The 11,379-nt window shown below is 47.8% G+C and overlaps 1 long non-coding RNA gene across 1 annotated transcript; it reads right to left on the reverse strand.

The window, feature by feature from the left end:
• Positions 1 to 258: 258 nt before the first annotated feature.
• LOC138570170 (uncharacterized) lies at positions 259 to 5,037 on the reverse strand. Its single transcript, XR_011303414.1, has 2 exons — positions 4,103 to 5,037; positions 259 to 1,872 (listed from the first exon to the last, which is right to left on the reverse strand). It is a non-coding gene; the product is annotated as an uncharacterized lncRNA (long non-coding RNA).
• Positions 5,038 to 11,379: the final 6,342 nt, after the last annotated feature.

Raw genomic sequence — 11,379 nt, forward strand, 5'->3', positions numbered from 1 at the left:
CGGGCTCATATTACCAAAGCATGAAATGCGGATTCGTTTATAAATGGTTCCGATGTGACTCGTGCCCGTAGCGGTCATCAAGTCACAGCCAGTAGTCACTACTTCTGCAGCAGGCCTACAATGCCAACAGCCAAGAGACAGAGGATAGTAGTAGGATTTAGTCACTTGAAGACTGGTGTCTAGAAAGAAGAGATGTATGTACCCAATTTTGATTCTGGTACATGTGAGGGGTCAGAAATGTGAGACAGACAACTTAGATTTTTCAAAAGATGCTATTTTATTAACTCAAAAGGTTGGATAAACGCCTCCCTATCCCTCCCCTGACGAGGATTTCACAGCCTAAAATAAACTAAAGGAAACACTATAACAAAAGGATTCTGTTCCTCACACTTGTACATACAATAACTCAAAAAGCTAATATAGGACAGTTCAAACAAGTCAAATGTATCGGTAAGGTTAACAACTTAATAAAAGTCTCTCCTTATAATCTGGGTGAACTCCGCTTCCCCAGATTTCAGCAGGATTCTGTTCAACAGTTCCAAAAGATAAGGAAATCCTGTCTCATGACAAAGATCCACTTTAGTTCTTTTAGTTTAATATTTAACAACAAAAGTTCCAACTTGAATTTACCCAAAAGTTCAAGATTATCCAACAAGGTTTTCTTCCTTCCACTTGTAACAAAGAACTCAAATAATTTCTTCGCATCACCAAAGAATACTTCCATAGTTCCTTATGATCAACCTAAATGTCTTTGTCAGGATAATTCTGCAGTCGCTCATAGAACCTTTGGTTCCATAATGTTAGATACATCTGCCACAGTTTATACAACACTTGCTTCAGTGATATAAATGTTGTCAGGATGCTTCAATAACAGTGCAGCAAAATATTCCAGTGGTGCTGCCACTTCATCTTCAAGAGTTTTAAAAACACCACAATACTTTAACGACTTCTGCCTAGTCTACTCACCTGCCAAGCCTATACTTTAGGGCCCTTTGTCCTGGTGTACTCCCTTGCCAGGCCTAACAAAACTACTACCACTTCTACAAGTACTCTTGTGGTTAGTTTTATCTTCGTGCAACTTAGAAGACTTTATGATTTCATCAACAACTTCTACTACTTCTTTGGGGAAAAACATGTAACACATTGGTGCGGCTTGCTTCACACTCCTGTTTATCACATGCAATGCAGGTTATGCTCCTCTCCTTCTGTACACTTCTTGTAAGAAGGGCAGCCTTCCTCCTACCACTCTTGTTTTCCCCCTCTTGCATTAACCAAGTTCTTATAATGGCACCTTCTCACTACTGCTCTTTGATGCATCAGACAATGCGCTCCTTAGGCACTCAGGTGCTCGCCTTCTACTGGAGTCTGCCCCGCTGGGGGGAAGGCTTCTTGGCTTCACGCTTCCAAAAGCACTACCTCTGCAACCATGATCTTCAGGGTGGAAGTCTGTAAAAACAATGTTTCCTGCTGTTTGATCTCTGCAATAACGATCTTCAGGGGGAAAGCTTGTATTTGTAACACTTCCCGCTGCACGTTCTCTGCACCGCAGGTCTCAAAAGGAAAAGACCCTCTCTGAACCGGCTTCCATACTTCAAGCCACGGCGGTTCCAGCTTCTCTATGTTCCCTCAGTTGCAACGCCTGCACTGTGGAGTTTCACCCCAACATCTATGCAGAATTCATGAAAGGAAAGTTTGCCACAAAAATGTCAAATCGTGCACTCTCTGCTATTGTCATTGATCAGGTCCATGAACAACATAACACATCAGTCAAAGGTGATGCAGGTGCTTTAGGCCTGACAAAAAACCCAATAGCTCTGCATCGTTGGATGGTCTCTAGTCCTGAGATGGCACGCTTAGTTGAAGAATTTAATTCTACAAAGACAAAGAGATTGGAAAAAGTTGAATGTCACCACAAGGCCAACATACATTCACAAATGGCTTTTACAAAAGATATCAAGTCTCTTACTCATACAATACAAGATATGGGAAACCAATTTAGTGAAACCAGCTGTGATCTAATGGTACTTGACATCCGAAATATACTACATCCAGCAGTTGCAGACACATTGCTAAATATTAAAAAAAATTGGACTTGACCGGTATGTGTTATAGTTCAGCAACAGGCTTATTAATCAAACTAAACATATTGTAGATCCTATTAAGCGGGATAGCCTCCACCTCTTCGGCCATCCTCAAGTTCATGAAAAGTCAAGTAAACAGTTACAACTGATAACACTGAAGAATGACTGCTCACTATTTTCTAGACTTTACATTGCATCACAGATACGTAATGGAGATCTGGATGATTTATGTATACCCAAACACCAAGCCTATCCTCCAGCACTGTCGAAGTTAGGTAGTGTAAGAACCGGAACAAAGTCTGATTCATTGATTTTCCTGGAAGAACTCACACCCGGAAAAAACACTACTTCCAAACCAACAGTCCAAATGACCATCCTTGAAAGCACTGCAATTGTCAACATGCTGCAACAAGAATTTGTGAAAACATTCGAAGATTATGACAGTACTGTGTTCATATCCTAAATCAAACCTCAGCTTCAATATGTTACAAGGCTAGATATCATCTGGGATGTGTACAGGACTGACAGCTTGAAGAGTGACACACACAGTAAAAGGGGAAAAGGTGTTCGGAAATGTGTTGAACAAAGAAATGCACTCCCTAAAAATTGGCAGAATTTTGTCCGGGTTGATGAAAATAAGACTGAATTGTTCTCTTTCTTGGCAAAAACTGTAATAAACAAAGATCCTTATTCATCCTGGGTAGGTTCCATAAGTCAGCTTTATTGCATATTACACAAAGTCTATTTAAAATGGTAAACATGAACCAGTGGGTCCCATTACCCAGGCTGGGACTCTCCAACTGACATACTATGGAACATTCACAACAGGCATTCCTGCACTCACAAACATTCTTTCAGACACACCAACATTCTCTCATGCATTCCCTAGCACCTGCATTCACACCAAGCACGATACAGCACATCTCCATTCTTCACACACACACAAATCCACAAAAGGAAACATACAGGGAAACACTCATACGGGGCATCTTTTTTGTGAGAGATGCAACTCGGAAGAAAGATAGAGGCATCCCCCCAACATACTGGCTGCGCCTCCAACAACAGCCACTCATATTTACAGAGGGTGTCCCCCCTTTCTACCCATAATCTACATCTCTCAGTAACATGAATGGGAATGTGCCCCCTCCCCCCTTACTCACTTACTCATCTGAAACACTCATACAGGGCATCTTTTTGTGAGAAATGCGACTCAGAAGAAAGGCAGAGGGTGTCTCCCCAACATACCGGCTGCACCTCCAACAACAGCCACTCATTCTTACGGAAGCTATCCCCCCTTTCTACCCATACTCTACATCTCTCAGTCACGTGAATAGGAAGGCGCCCCCCCCCCCTTATTCACTTGCACATCTGACCCATTCCTCACTTCACTTTAACTCTGCCATGCCTACAGAATACCCATTGACCAAACCTCACACCGGAGGAGAGATCCCACTATAATCCTTACACACAATTGTGTTGGTGCAGTGTCGCCACAAACCAGTAACCAGCCCTCACACCAGGGAGGTCGCAAAGCATAACATACATACCTAAATCCTAGACATTTAAACGTTTTGCACCATGCTCGACGTCCATCACTGAAAAACATCTTCTAACCTGAAATATGCTAAACAGGTCACCCTACCCAAACTTTTTACTCTCAACTTTTTTTACAAAGAACTGGTTCACCTTTTACATACGATGAACACAACTAAAAGTCCATAGCTGCGCACAGCTCTAACATGTAAATTCTCAAAAATTGGTAGTCCCTAGCCTATAAATCTACCATCCACACCCAACTACATCTTCCACACTACAGCGCCAACCCTTATTAGGTGCATAACTTCCTGTAACATGCACTGGTTACCAAACTACATTTCCCAGCTTACAACAAATACCCCACATATAGGTATTCATTTCTAACCCACACCATCCTAACACTAAACATGCAAAACTGAACAATGAGCTCTACATCCATAAAACTCATAGACGTACAACAACGTTGAATTTCTCTCTAACAACACCTTTATAAAGGATATTAGAAGCACGTTAGTTTCAGCTGCACCTCCAGCCTGTCCTCCTTTCTGCAATTTGTCTCTGCCGATTCTCCGTGCCACAAGTGTATATTAGAGCAGTGCATGTTCCTTTGCCAGGCATTCCTACAATACCATGAATTCGAAAAGCAGTTCCAAACCGCTGCTCTGAAATCCTGAATCTCCGGCAGACGTTCCGATCCTCCACAGTCACCTCCAATACTGGCTGCAGCGCTAAGACCCAAATCAGTTCTGTGCCCGCTGAATGTTCGGACACAGCACTTCGGAATCACTCCTTCTGCCCTACTCTGTTAAACGCGTCGTAAATGACACAGCCTCCCCACGCAGAGGTCCATTACCCAAACCTCTTGCGCAACGAAGCACCTCACTACATTTGACTGGCCATATTAGCTCTACGGTGCATGTGCTCACACAGGGTGACATCACCCCGCACTGCGCACCAACACGATCAGAGGGGCTTTCCTCCGAGTCCAGCTGCACTCTCCAAGCCGTTCCCACGACGGTGGCTCAAACCTGAGAATTCCATCTCTCGCCATCACCCTGCTCACAATGACATCATCACATGAGCTCCAGGCACCGAACTCGGATGAGCTCCAGTCTCCAACCATCACATGGAGTGCTGGTGAGTTAATGCGCTGTGAATCACGTAAATGGTGAACAGGGGCATTTCTCTGCCCGGTAACCCAGCAGAGCAGCCTGTTCACCCTCTGAAGCAACTCTACCAGTGACGACGAGAATGCAAGGCAAATGGAGGAGGCACCCTGATAACCCGGGCAGTGTCCTCCTCCTGGCCTCCCCCTCCTGGGAAGAAGGAGGGGGGCGGGGACGCCGGCGCAGCAAAAGGAAGGAAAAGCCCGTGAAAGAAAGCGCGGCAGAATCTGGGGAAAGCCCGCGAAGGGCGAACAAAAGAAAGGAGAGGGGATTCCCCTTTATAACGGGCAGGCTCTGGACACAAAACAGCATCTCCAGCTGCTGCAGAGGGAGGCCCGGGGAGTAGCTCCAAGGGAAAAGACAAGGTCAAGAAGCAATGAGGTTAAAAGCAGGATGTCAAATTCTAGCCCTAAATAAATGTGTAATGGCATGATTAAAGTTGGGCTACCAACCCCGATTAACTTACAAACGATGACTCCAAGGTTGAATATTTATCATAACACGGAAGATGCTAGATTGTTGTGGGAAGGCTTCAGGTGGGGGTTTAGGATCCCATGTGGGAAGGTGGAAAAGGGCACAGTGGCATGCAATCTGCGATCGGCTCTGGGGATGCCGGAGGTGGTGGCACGGAAAGTGGCCAAAGAGGTGGATTTGGGCAGAGTGGCCGGTCCCTTCACGCACCCTCCAATGCCAAACCAGGTCATATCACCATTAGGGCTGGTCCCCAAGAAGGAGGAGGGGCAGTACTGGCTGATCCATCACCTCTCTTTTCCAGAAGGGGGGTCTGTCAATGATGGGATCAGTGAAGAATTGTGCAGAGTACACTATTCATCCTTTGAAGAGGCAATGGATGTGGTAAGGGCGGCTAGGAGGGGAGCTCTTATGGGAAAAGCTGACATTGAGTCGGCATTTCGGTTGTTGCCCATTCATGAGGAGAGTCAACATTTGTTGGGTTTTAAGGTACAAGAGATCTACTATTATGATAAGTGTTTACCGATGGGGTGTGCCATTTCATGTTCCTATTTTGAGGCGTTTAGCACCTTCTTAGAGTTTGCATTGAAAAAAGAGTGTCAAGAAGGGGCAGTGGTACACTACCTGGATGATTTTCTTTTTATCGGGGCAAAAGGGTCCAAAGAGTGTGAGAACCTCATGTGTGCTTTTCAGAGACTAATGAAGGTGATGCGGGTTCCTTTAGCTTGTGAAAAAACGGTAGGGCCGGTGACCTGTCTAACCTTCCTAGGGATTGAAATTGATTCAGTGAAAGGGGAGTGCAGGCTGCCTCAGGACAAGGTAGCAAAACTGAAGGAGATCATCAAGGGGTTAAGGGGTAAAAAGAAGGCAACCCTAAAGGAACTTCAGGTCTTGGCTGGCAACCTCAATTCTGCAGGGAAAGTCATCCCTGTGGGTAGGACATTCGCAAGGAGTGTCGAACTGAAAACTGTAGGGCTGCAGCATGCGGGACAACATGTCAGGCTGGGGTCTGAAGTGCGGGAGAACTTGGCCATGTGGGACACCTTCCTTTAATGGGGTTTTGTTGTGGAGAAGGGAAGGTAGCAGCAAGGACAGGTGGAAACTGTTCACTGACTCATCTGGGGCTCTGGGGTTCGGGGCAATCCTTGACAACAAATGGTGCGGCATGGCATGGCCGGAGGAATGGCATCGGCAAGGGATCACCAGGGACATCACTCTGTTGGAACTCTTCCCCATTGTGATAGCCTTTAAACTGTGGGGGGAACAACTGGTAAACAGCAAAGTCATGCTCTGGTCTGACAACTTAGCAGTAGTCCAGACAAGTAATCAAGGTTCTGCCAATGGCACATGGGTTTTGCGGTTACTAAGGGAACTTCAGAGTTGCATGCTAGAAAAGCATATTGAGGTACGAGAAAGACACATTCCGGGGGTTCAGAACACAGCAGCTGATGCTCTCTCTCGTTTACAGTGGGAGAAATTTTGGGAGAGTTGTCCAGGAGCGGAACAAATGATGTCCCCATTCAAAACACAGTGGTGGGACATGATTGGGGTAATCTGAGTACCCTGATTCAGGCGGCACTGGCACCAAGCACGACTAAAAGGTGCAAGGCATGCTGGGATCGGTACCTGAATTTCAAACGGAAGGTGCTAGGAGCGAGTCAGCAGGAGTGGCCAGTGAGGGCCTTTGTGGGGTGGGGCTGGCAGGAAGGAAAAACAGGTCATGGATGGCACATCACGTGGCAGCTATCGCCCACTTTTCTAAACTGGAGGGTAAGAGTGACCCTACTAAGGAGCATTATATTTGTATGGCGATGAAAGGATGGGCCAAACAAGAAGGCCCTAGAAGTGATGAGAGGAGGCCCTTGGACGTGGTCAAGCTGCAGAGGGTGGTGGCCAGCCTTGAATGAAATCTGCCACAGGGGATTCGAAGTGTCATTATTCAGGGCGGCGTTCACACTAGCATTTTGTGGGGCATTCAGGGTGCGCGAACTGGTACCAGAAAACAAAGGGGCGAAAGGCACGAAATTTCTACAAATACAGGATGTGCATTGTTCTGAGACTCAGGTGACATTGTGGTTAAAAAGATCAAAGACGGATCAGGTAGGCAAAGGATACACAGTGTCTTTGTTACCCATCACAGGTAGCACGGTATGCCCAGTCAAGGCAGTGTCAAGTTTCCTAACAGTAAGACCGCTCACAGAAGGGGGGGCTACGCTACTGATTCATCAGGATGGTACATCACTTAGTCGATGCCAGTTTAAGAGAGTGATAGAGCTGGCGTCAGAAGAGATAGGGGAAACAGAAGGGGTCTTTGGGACACACTCATTCCGGATTGGGGCTGCCACATCAGCGGCAGTGGTGGGCATGGGGGAGGCAGCAATCAAACAGATTGGGAGATGGAAATCGGGTTGCTTCAAGAGATATATCAGGCCTGAAAAACTGTAAAATTGACGCTCCACCTTCTTTTCCCTCCAGCACCAACCCGAAGGAAGAAGAAATCTGTATGGGTAATAGGACACTCATTTGTGTCTAGGGCAGGGGCGAGCTGGACGGCGGAGCAGGAAAAGCTGATGGCGGGTGAGTTCAGCATTGGGTGGCACGGGGTGCCAGGTATGAAATGGGCGCCACTACAGTGGCAGGTGCACAGAATGCTGACCAACAAGCAAAAGCCAGACATATTGGTCATCCATTTAGGGGGTAAAGATTTGACAAATTTGGGGAGAGGGGGATTGATGAGGGAAATGATGTTCTCTTTACAGGAACTAGCAGGTCAGCTGGGGGAAACAGAGATCGTCTGGTCGGAGATGATCCCGAGGCCAGAATGGAGAGGTGCGGAGAATCACGCAGCTGTGGAGAAGTCCAGGCGGGAGTTAAACTGTGAAATGGCAAAGTTCTGCAGGAGCAGGGGCTTTGGCCAGATCAGGCACGGCCTGATCAATTTGAAGTCTCCAGAGTATTTTCTCAAGGATGGGGTGCACCTATCACCATTGGGCATGGATCTGTTTTTTTGGAATCTCTGCACGAAAATACTGGAAATATAAGGAGAGGAGCAAGGGGGGAGCCACAGTGGGCGGCAACCCACTCGTGGCTTGGCGGTGTTTGGCCGATCAAACACATGAGACAGACTCTGTATGAGCCAGGAGAAAGCCGGAAGGGTCTTTGCTCTTCCCTGATCCATCGCCCTTTGGGAGCCTAAGCGGCAGGGGCCTCTGGGAGGAACAACTAGGGCTCAGCTTCCCCCAAGGAAATGGCACTCTCCCCTCCCAGGAGTGCCTGGAGGGGCATGAGGGGCTCAGACGCAAAGGTGGTTAGAGTTGGGCCTATTTTTGGACTATTGGGGAAGGAAAGGGGGAAGCAGTTATATGGGACACGGAGCAGTCGCTGCATCTTATGAGTGTTTTCCACAAATGTGTGCAGTGTGGTTTGTAATATTGTGGAATAAATCTGCAGCCTTTTATGCCAAAACAAAACAAAACAAGGTCTCATTCTACACTTTCTGGGGGGAAAAGGAATGAGCTATGGTTATGTGTTGGATACAAATGGACGGATGCGGGGTTATGCCAGTGACAACGAGAATGCAAGGCAAAAGGAGGAGGCACCCCGCTAACCCGGGCAGTGTCCTTCTCCTGGCCTCCCTCTCCTGGGAAGAAGGGGGGGGCGCGGACGCCGGCACGGCAAAAGGAAGGAAAAGCCTGCAAACGAAAGCACGGCAGAATCTGGGGAAAGCCCGCGAAGGGCAAACAAAAGAAAGGGGAGGGAATTTCCCTTTATAATGGACAGGCTCTGGGCACAAAGCAGCATCTCCAGCTGCTGCAGAGGGACGCCCGTTACCCGCGGAGGTGGTTTTCGTTTTCGCGGAGGTGGTTTTCGTTTTCCCACCCACCAACCCTACGAACAGAACAAACAGGAACACCTGGTCGTCATCGTCGTAGGACGACTAGGCAGTGTGGTGGTGTTTGGCCGAACAAACACATAAGACAGACTCCGGATGAGCCAGGAGAAAGCCGGAAGGGTCTTCGCTCTTCTCTGATCCAGCGCCCTTTGGGAGCCTAAGCAGCAGGGGCATCTGGGAGGAACAACTAGGGCTCAGCTTCCCCCAAGGAAACGGCACTCTCCCCGCCCAGGAGCGCCTGCAGGGGCAGGAGGGGCTCAGACGCAAAGGTGGTGAGAGTTGGACCTATTTTTGGACTCTTGGGGAAGGAAAGGGGGAAGCAGTTATTTGGGACACGGAGCAGTTGCCGCATCTTATGAGTGTTTTCCACAAATGTGTGCAGTGTGGTTTGTGATATTGTGGAATAAATCTGCAGCCTTTTATGCCAAAACAAAATAAAACAAAACAAGGTCTCATTCTACACTTTCTGGGGGGAAAAAGGAATGAGCTATGGTTATGTGTTTGATACAAATGTACGGATGCCTGGGTTATGCCATTCCCCTTTTCTTTCCCACTGTGCCGCTTGTGCCCAGTCCTTCATCTGCCGCAGGGCTATCGCATTGCAGGGAATTCCTTATCTCTGCCCTGGGTCTTTTATTGGGGCAAAGCTCGCCCTGTTCCTTGCCCCAGTACTGCCTTTTCCTTCTCCAGGGGTCACCAATTGTAGAGTAGGTGCCACCTTTTTCCTGGCACTGGTAATGTCTCTTTGACCTGAAGACTACCCTTTTCTTCACTAGGCACAGCTCCCCCTAATCTTCCTTGCTCTGCAGTTGCCAAACTGCAGCCCTCCCTCTTTCTTGTATCAGGGATATCCTGCGCTGCAGCACCCTCTTTTATGATAGGTTGTGATACGTTATTTATAACGCGCTAATACCCAGAGGTTTCTAATTGCAGACCCGGGGATCGAACCTGTGGTGCTCCGTGTCGTCTTGCTTCCAAGCAGAGCGCGTTGCCCCTGAGTTATCCTCATGAGACCTTTCTTGGCCCTGGGTGATGAGACTTAATTGTGTGGGTGGCAGTGGTTCCTTTCCTTCTTCTCTGCACCCTTGCGCAGCAGACAGGTCACCTTTGCCCTCACTTTGGCGATACAGGTTGTTTATCTTTACTTGAAAGACCGACTCATCGCCAGTGTAATAAAGTGACGTCCTTAAGCTTGCAGGTAAGTTCCAGGTTCTTTATTATAGATACTCATGTTACATTAGGTTAGCTTAGTGTGAACAGATACTAGTACCAAACACTGGCTCCCATCACCCAGGCAGGGGCACTCCAACTGCCTATGCTTAGAACCCTCACCACAAGCATTCCCTCACTCACACCATCACATTCCGTCTTACATCACATGCTTCTACATTCACCCCAAGCACTATACAAAACATCTCCCTTTCTTCCAGATATCACCACACACAGCACACCACATACCAACGGAGCACATCATAACAAAAACCTTACCAGCAATTGACACAAACAGCAGGTAATTACCACAAATAGATCCAGTGTTCTTTCTATAAATCGTCAAGATATCTTGGGACTGGCTCCATGCTCACACGATGAAGAAAACACTTGCATCCTACTCCATTTATGTGATGCTGTGCAGCAAGGATATAACCAAGCCGTAATATGCACTTTGCACACTGACGTAGTTCTCCTCATCACATCTTCACAACATCTGATCATTGAGGAACTATGGGCCTCATTACGGGTCTGGCGGTAACCCTACCGGTGCTTCCGGCGGGTTGCCGCCGAACCCGTAAGAAATTACCTGCGCCTGACCTCCCGGTGCCACCGGGCTATTCCAAGTCCGGCAGCGGGGAAGTCAGGCGCCAGCAATTTCGTTAGTCCCCATTCCCATAGAGTCCTCTCAGACTCTATGGGAATGGGGACACAGGAGCACCAGCACTGTTGTTAACGGTGCCGGTGCTCCTGTGAAAACTCTGCGGGTGGGGGCCGTCCCGCCCGGCAGGTCTGACCAGCTGGGCAGGAGGGCACTCACCCGCAGAGTTGTAGTGTGCCAGTCCAGAAACAACAGTACCGGTAAGCTTACCAGCACCGTTGATTCTGGACGGCACACTTAGAATGAGGATCCCTATGGGTTGCATCTGGAGTTGGGAAGAACTTCCGGTTCTTTGTTGCTCATGAGTTAGCAAGAGCTTTGGGTCCTGATCGTTGTATTGTCTTATCAATGTTTCACTCAATA

This window comes from Ambystoma mexicanum, chromosome 1p (assembly GCF_040938575.1).
Source record: "Ambystoma mexicanum isolate Mex_15411 chromosome 1p, UKY_AmexF1_1, whole genome shotgun sequence".
Classification (NCBI taxonomy): Eukaryota; Metazoa; Chordata; class Amphibia; order Caudata; family Ambystomatidae; genus Ambystoma; species Ambystoma mexicanum.